The sequence below is a fragment of the Tupaia chinensis genome, unplaced genomic scaffold, assembly GCF_000334495.1.
Source record: "Tupaia chinensis unplaced genomic scaffold, TupChi_1.0 Scaffold000434_1, whole genome shotgun sequence".
Taxonomy (NCBI): domain Eukaryota; kingdom Metazoa; phylum Chordata; class Mammalia; order Scandentia; family Tupaiidae; genus Tupaia; species Tupaia belangeri.
The window spans coordinates 2,185,960-2,194,543 of record NW_006159939.1 but is presented as its reverse complement, the minus strand read 5'-3'; positions in this window follow the sequence as shown (position 1 = coordinate 2,194,543).

Here is an 8,584-nt window from a genome sequence, read left to right as displayed (position 1 = left end):
GTTTAGAAACCATAAAAGGGGGGAAATTTTTTTCTTTTTTTTTTTTTTTTTTTTTTTTTGTCTAAAAGCCTTGAGCCACAAAGACCATTATCTTGTTCTTGATTGTGATGGAGCCTGGAAAAAGTCTTAATTGTAGGTAGCAGGGGCCCAGTAAAAGATAAATATTTAAGGAGCTGCTGGTAGTTTCTTTTCTTTTTTTGTGTGTGTGTAGGGGGAGGTTTTTGCTATAGGGTATGGGTGCTTGCCAGAAAGACAGAGAGAGACAGAGAGACATAAAGCAAGAAATCACACCCCCCCAGGGGGATGGCCACACTGCAATCCCTTCTCCTCCATTCTCCTCTCAGGATTTTGGGCATGCACGCACATATGCCTGGAGTGAGTTTAAGCCACTGGGTCCAGGACTCGAACCGCGGTCGACTACATGGGAGTTCAACAACATCGCCTTTATGCTAACTGCTGGTCCCAACTGCTAGTAGTTTCCTGAATGAGCAGGCTCTGCACAAACAATCTTCAGTGAATGATTTCTAAGGAAAACTAGAGTGTAGACAATCTCTGGTAAATTATTATTATTATTATTATTATTATTATTATTTTAAGAGAGATTTTTGCTACAGGGCATATGTGCTCACTGTAGACACAGAAAGAAAGTGAGAAATCATCCCCAGGATGGCCATGCCACAATCCCCTCTCCTCCATTATTCTCTTACGACTTTGGGCATGCATGCACACACAAGGACCCAGCATGAATTTCAAATCGCTGGGTCTGGGACTTGAACTGTGGTCAACCATATGCGAATCCAGCACCTCAACTACTATGCCACCTGCTGGCCTTCTCCAGTGAGTGATTCTTAGGAATGATGGTACCTTCCTCTTGTGGGCCTCTACCCTAACTATGTGGTCTATCTCCTATCTGAATAACCGTTAGTAAACAATAACAATATATTTTTCCTATTTTTATTTTGTTTAATTACCTATATTTATTAATGAAAGAGAGTATGTGTACACAAGTGAGAGAGAAAGAGAGAAAGCGTCCTCCCCCCATGGGACCCAGTCATTATGCAGTCCATTTTTCTTCCAATTCACCATCTTGTCTGGATCCTGGACATATGAGTACAAGCCCGGTGTGAAGCTCTGGTAAACCATATGGGATCCAGCTTCCTCTGCGCAGTACCTAACTGCTCACCTTGGACCAGCATCTTATCTTTAAAACACCCACTCTAGGGTACTGTCCCCCTACATAGCTTATTAAAAGATATTCTTTAAAAGTGAAAGTATGACTTTTCTATAGATATAAAATGAACAAATGTTAGAGATTTTATTTAGCTTATTATTAATATGAGAATTGGTAAAATATTATGAACTTCAACAGAAGAGTCATGTAGCGAAACCTAAATGAAAATGTCAACCCACAGAATTGTGAACAAATAAATAATTTTTAAGTCACTAAGTTTTGGGATGATTTGCTATGCAGTGAATGTGAATTGACAGACCATTTCACTAAATTGTACTTTAATTTTTCTAGTTCTTTAAACCTTAAAATTTTGAGTTACTTTGTCTATTATCCTTTTATCCAACATCCAACCTATTAAATGCTCTTAGCTCATCTTTCAAAATATATCCCAAACCTGACCATTTCTTGCTAAATCAGCTTGTTCTAAGACTTATGTGAAAACAAAAATGAACATAAAAGTTTTTATGAACAAGAAACAGAAATATTGTCCTTTTAGCTTTAAGGATACATATTTTTATTAGATTTATAATGCTTGTAATGTCATACTGTAATTGTTTGTCTATTTTTCCTCAAAATAGTATGAGCATTTTTTTTTGAGAGGTTTTTGCCATAGGGCACATGTTCTCGCCAGACAGACAGAGAGAGACAGAGAGACAGAAAGCAAGAAATCACCCCCTCAGGGGGGATGGCCATGCCACAATCCCTTCTCCTCCATTCTCTTACTGGGATCTTGGGCATGCACGCACACATGCCCGGTGTGAGTTTTATAAGCCACTGGGTCCGGGACACGAACCGTGTTCGACTACGTGGGAGTCCAGCGACATAGCCATTATGCTAACTGCTGGTCCTGATACTATGAGCATTTTGAGGGCAGCAACCACACCTTGATCATCCAACCACACCAGACATTATTTTCATATTTGCAGTATGATGCTACATATTTGGTACACTTTCAAGAAATCACTATAAATAAATGATGAAAAATAATCAAATAGCAATTATAAGTCTTATTCATATTTTATGCATTTTATTATTATTATGATTATTATTAAAGTTTTTTTTCATGAGAGAGAGAGATAAAGAGTGAGAGATAGATACAAGTACCCTTGACAGGGTCTCTCTTGCTGAGATCCTTTCTTCCAGTCCTTCCCAGCCAATCAGGATGATTGACACACACACATGAGTAGTGTGTACAAGCTGACCTGGGAACAGAACTCAGATCTTCCATATGACCCCCCAGCACTGCAGAGCATTGAAGATGGACCTACACTGTCTTAAAATTGAGTTTTCTAAAATTACTAGTGTTATCCTGGGACCAATAGATGGTGTAATGGTTATATTTCTGGACTCCCATGTAGTTGACTGCGGTCTGAGTCGCAGACATGGTGGCTTGAAGCTCATGCTGGGTGCATGTACCTGCATGCCCAAAATCCCAAGAAGAGACTGAACAAGAAGGGATTGCAGCATTGTCATCCCTCTTGGGGGGGGGTGATTTCTCATTTTCTGTCTCTCTGCCTCTCTCTGTCTCTCTGGTGAGCCCATGTACCTATAGCAAATATCTCTCTCTAAAAAAAGGATTATCCTTCTTTTCAAAGTCTTTATATACCCTGAGGCATAATCATACTTCCTTTTGTAGCTTTTTATAGTTTTTGAGTGTGTGTTTCTCTCCTACACAATTTCTACATTCTTTGAAGGAATCACTTTTTTATTTTCTATGTTACTAAGTAAAGTATTTTACAGCATAGATGTTAAGAAATAATTCTTGATGATTACTGAATTTAGCTCTCTAATTCAAGAACCAACATGGAAAGCTTCACTGAAGGATAAAAATTATTTTCCAAAGACAACATGCTCATGTTAAAAATATAAAAGACACTGTAGCCATATATATATATATATGCAATGAAAATAAGCAAGCAAGCAAGCATACCAACCAACAAAACCCCAAAAGCAAACAAATATATTTTTTAATTGCAGAAAAATAAACTTATAGAATACAGGCTTTTTAAAACCATGCCAAATACATATCTCGAATAGTGAGTTTTGTCTTCTCATCAGGTCTCTTTACCTTCAGAAATAATATTAAGTGTAAAAAAATTTATTTCATTAATATTAGAATCTGTTGACTCTCGTGCTTTTTGAAATACCTAGTAAATTCTGCAGATTAGACATATGAATTAGTTTATTCTTTGTAAGGTGAAATTACCTCTTACTAAGAAAAATATGGGTATAAAAATTCTTAAAAGAAGTCTGGTCATTACAGACTGTATTTTGATGGAAAGAGGATCACCTGAAGTGTATCTTTTTAAGAAGTAAGTAAGTTGGGGCTGTCAGGTGGCACGATGGTTAAGGGAGTTGGACTCCTGCATGGCCAACCATGGTTCAAGTCCCGGACCTGATGGCTTACTTTCTCTTTCTCTTGTTCTCTTTCTCTCTCACTCTGTCCCTCTCTGGTCAAATTAAAATACACAATTAAATAAATAAAGTAAAGTAAAATAATTCTTAGAAGAAAAGGAGTAAGTATATCATCATTAATGGAATGTAATTACTCTAAATTACAAAACTTAAAATTTTGGGACCAGCAGGTGGTATGGTAGTTAAGTTGCTGGATTCTCACAGGGCCAACCATGATTTGAGTCCCAGAACTGGTGGCTTGAAAATCATACTGGATGCATGGTGTGCATTCCCAAATCCTGAGAGGAGAACGGAGGAGAGGGAGGATGATTTCTCTTTTTCCCTCTCTTTCTCTCTCTGGTGAGAATATGCACCCTATGACAAAAACCAACCAACCAACCAAACAAACAAAACTAAAAACAAACAAACAAACAAACAAAAAAGATAAAATACAAAATAAAAGATGTGATCATTTTGATTGTTCTGGAAGTATCCTCCAGGTGTGACTCTGTGAGCTTCTGCCAGCACCACAATGTCTGTAGAAGTGAAATTCCCATTAGACTATCAGTACCTCAGAAGCCTGCAGAGGTTTTCCAAGGCCAATGCTAACTCTGAGGATTTAAGATAACCATTATCCTAATTCTCAACTCCCAAGTGTGCTCTTTGCTATAATTAATGAAAAGACCCGTGCTTTTTTCAGTGATAGAGTGTACGCTTCCTCTTCCTATACTTCCCCTTTCACAATCTTTTTTTCCCCTTCCTTATAAAGGCATACATCCTAAATTTTATATTGTCCCAGGGAGTAAAATCCAACCAAGGAACAAAGGAATATTAGACTTATTGGGGTTGAGAAATATGATTCTGATTACTAGGCAAGGAATAAATTCTTCTGCAAGTTGGGATGGTTTCCAATTCTTTGATTTCAAAAAAAAATTAAATAAATAAATAAAAGGAGCTCCTACTCAAATTGTTAACTGATTGATCTATATGAGTCTCGTCATCGAATGCAAATAGAGTTCAAAGACTTGACATTGCTTTCCCAAAAGTCCTTCCATTCTCAGCTCCTTCTATATGAACAAATCTTTCAGTGCCTACTTTAATAAAAATAAAAAATTGGAACAAGATTGATCTTGAACCCCATCTTATTCTAGCTATAAGAAATCTTCATTCATAGACACATGAACTAAAGTACCACCTATCTGAATATAAAAAGTTTTCTAATAACCTTGAAATTTTTAGACTTAAAAATGACCTTATTTGTAATATATGAGAAGCTTTCAAAAATTTATGGAAAACAGAATTAAAGGACAAGTTTATTTTGAAAAACATTTTCGAAATCTATTTGTAGCTTTTTCACAGCATGCATTTTTCTTTTTTTTTTTCTTTCTTTTTTTTTTTTTTGAGAGATTTTCGCTATAGGGTGCGTGCACTCGCCAGACAGAGAGAGACAGAGAGACAGGAAGCGAGAAATCACCCCCCAGGGGGGATGGTCATGCCGCAGTCCCTTCTCCTCCATCCTCCTCTCGGGATCTTGGGCACGCACGCACACGCACCCAGTGTGAGTTCTAAGCCACCGGGTCCGGGCGTGAACCGCGGTGGACTACGTGGGAATCCAGCGACATAGCCATTAGGCTAACTGCTGGGTCCCACAACATGCATTTTTCTGTGAACTTTTGTAAAAACAGTTTATTCATTTATTTCTTCTGTGAGTGAGAAAGTCAGAAAGAGAGACAAATACACAGAATACCCCCAACAAGTTCTTAATATCACCATCCACCATCTGCTTCAGCCAGCTCCAGATCATGGGCATGTATATGCTTGGCCCACTCAGGGAGGTCACCAGACACAAACTCAGAACCTTCCCATGTGGTCAATCTCACAGAGTGTCCCGTTTTACTGCTTTGCTATCATGTAGTCCCCTTTCTCTAAACTTTTTGTAGGCTCCCCTTTGTATATAATTTTAATTGCACACTATTAAAAACCACAATGGTTCAGTTAAAAAAACAGCTTTATGATCAGAAGGAATAAACTATTTAATTTATATACATATATAATAGGATTGTAAATAAATACATTTTAGCTTAATATATTAAAAAGAATAAAATTTGGTGGGAAATGGAGATAAATATCAAGAATGCTTTTGAGAATAAGAGGAACAATGTAGCACTTTGGGCCATTAAAGAACATTTTTTTCATTTATTTATAAAATAGATAATGGGTTTCAAATTGCTATGAAATAATTCAGAGGATGAAAAAGAATCAATTGTGTGGACACAATGAATATTTTAGGCCCACAATGAAAAATTGAAAGTTTCTTATACATTTTACTCAGCTTTGTTTCCTCATGCTGGCAAAGGGGCTGGTGGAAATTGTAAAGGATGTTTAAAAACGTCTCTTCACAAGCATCATCTGTTTCCTACTGCTCAGGTCTGGTCTGTCTGCCAATGCTGGACAACTGTGTCAGAGAACACTATGGCAACCTGTGCTCACGCTGCCTTCTTCCACCTGGAGCTCAAGAACCATGCTCTCATTCAAGCCTTCTTACTGATTTTCTATTTCTTGGATTTTTTTTTTCTCAGTAGCATCATTTGTAGTGTCATGTGAAGCTAAAACTAAATGTCTTCCTTTAATTGCTTGATGAAGAAGTGGAAATGGAATAAATGCAAATGAACTAATCAATGACAGAAGAAGTACATGAGCAAAAATGAGAACCTTCTTAGGACTCATTAAAAAATTATATTCTTATAACTCAGCTTTAATATAGTTTGTGCAACGTACATAAACTACCTCAGGTTTATGTAGATCCAGCAGCTTTTTGTCTCATGGTTTCTATCATGTCCCACTCTGTTGTAAAGACTGCATTTCAGGAAAGACTGTCATGCATCACTGATATTGTTTTCTAAAATTAATTCAGTTGGGAGAGGGGATGGAGGTTGAGTTTACAATATAAATTTGAATCCTTTTTTTTTTAACTAGGAAAAAATTCAAAGATTTGTTTAAGAAATGACAACAAAAATCACATATGAGTTGGGAGAAAAAATAATCACTAATTCATATTTTTATCATATGGAGATTGTTTGAAACCCTAATTTACTGAAATTTGTATACTCTGCTTGGCAGAGAACTATGTACATTGTTATAGCAAATGTTTTTACTTGCTACCAAAATATCAATGTTGATTTGTAAAATAATTTTTAAAAATATTTCTTTAAATTATAGTATGTGCAATATTTATAGAAATAAGATAGAAAGAAATGAGTCTCAGTCTCATCATAATCATGAACATCAAGATTAATTTAATTTGGATCAGCAGATGGGCATGATGGTTACGATGCTTAACTCACACATAGTTGACCATGGTTTGAGTCCTCCTGAACCCAGCAGCTTACAACTTATGCCAGGTGCATGCATGTGTGTGCCCAACATCCCACGAGGAGAACAGAGTAGAAGGGATTGAGGCGTGGCCATATTCCATGGTGGGGGTGGTGATTTCTCTCCTTTTTTCTCTCTGTCTCTCCAGTGAGTGCATGTGCCCTACAGCAAAATATCTCTTAAAAAAAGACTAATTTAATTACATAAAATTTTAATTTTACTTTTTAGAGCTATTGTTTTAGAAAATAAAGTATTGATAGGACCACTAATATTAGCTAATTTTCGTTGTAAAGCAGTGGTATACAGAATGATATATAAACATTAATGGATAGCTAATTTTACAAGTAAATAAATAATACTTTAAAATTTATTAATTGAAAGACTACTCCTTATGTGACAATTATAGACAAATTTGTAGTCTTTATAAATGTAAAGAAGGACAAGGACTTAAATCAATGATCTTTTGATATAAGAGAAAAGGAAAAATTGGCCCGTGTACTCTATATATTCAAAGCAAAGCTATTAGCTTTCATCAGTGGGAGATTCTATTTCGCTATATCCCACTGACATCAAAGACATTTGCAGCTCTTAGTTATTTCTGTCAAAAATGGCTTGTCAGATGATTTTCAATAGAATGGTGGTAGTTTCCAAACTTAAGAGTTTTGGAAAATTATGAGTGAGTTTCATTTATTTTCAGTATTCTTTCTGTTTGGTTTTCTTATAAGGTTTTTGCTACAGGGTGAGTGCGCTTGCTAAAGAGAGATGGAGAGTCAATGAGGGGACATGAGAAATCTCCCCCACCCCCAAGGGGCATGACCATGTCACAAGCCTTTTCCATTCTGCTCTCAGGATTTTGGGCACACAGGCACATGCACCTGGCATGATTTTGAAGCCTCTGGGTCTGAGACTCAAACCAAACTGGGACTCAAACCAAGGTTGGCCATGTGGGAGTTCAGTGCCTTTGACCTCCACGTCACCTATTATCAATATTCTTAAAATTCCCTTTGGAATGTTTCTCCTCAAGCTAAACAGGGTAATTCTCATTTCTCAATCTTCTCTGAGGGCAATAGATGCCTTTGGTTAGTCCACAAAACTGTATGGTCTTGATCAATTTTCTGATACCAAGGTCAATAGCATTTAGTTTTTAAAGATGTTTTTGCCTTAGGGTGCATATGCTTGCTGGGGACACACACACACACACACACACACACACACAGAGAGAGAGAGAGAGAGAGAGAGAGAGAGAAAACCCTCACGGGAGATGGCCATGTTGCAATCCTTTCTTCTCCATTCTCTTTCTGGGATTCTGGGCATACACTCACATGTACTTGACATGATTTTTCAAGCCACCAGGTCTGAGACTTGAACCTCAGTCAGCCATGGGAGAATTCAGTAACATAACTGCTATGGAATTTGCTGGCCACATCAACAACTTTTATTAAATATTACAATCCAAAATATTTTGAAGCCCACTGATCTAAGTTGTTGGTTTTTGTGTTTCTTCTTCTTCTTTTTTTTTTTTTTCTGAGAGGTTTTTTTGCTATAGGGCGCGTGTGCTCGCCAGACAGACAGAGAGAGACAGAGAGA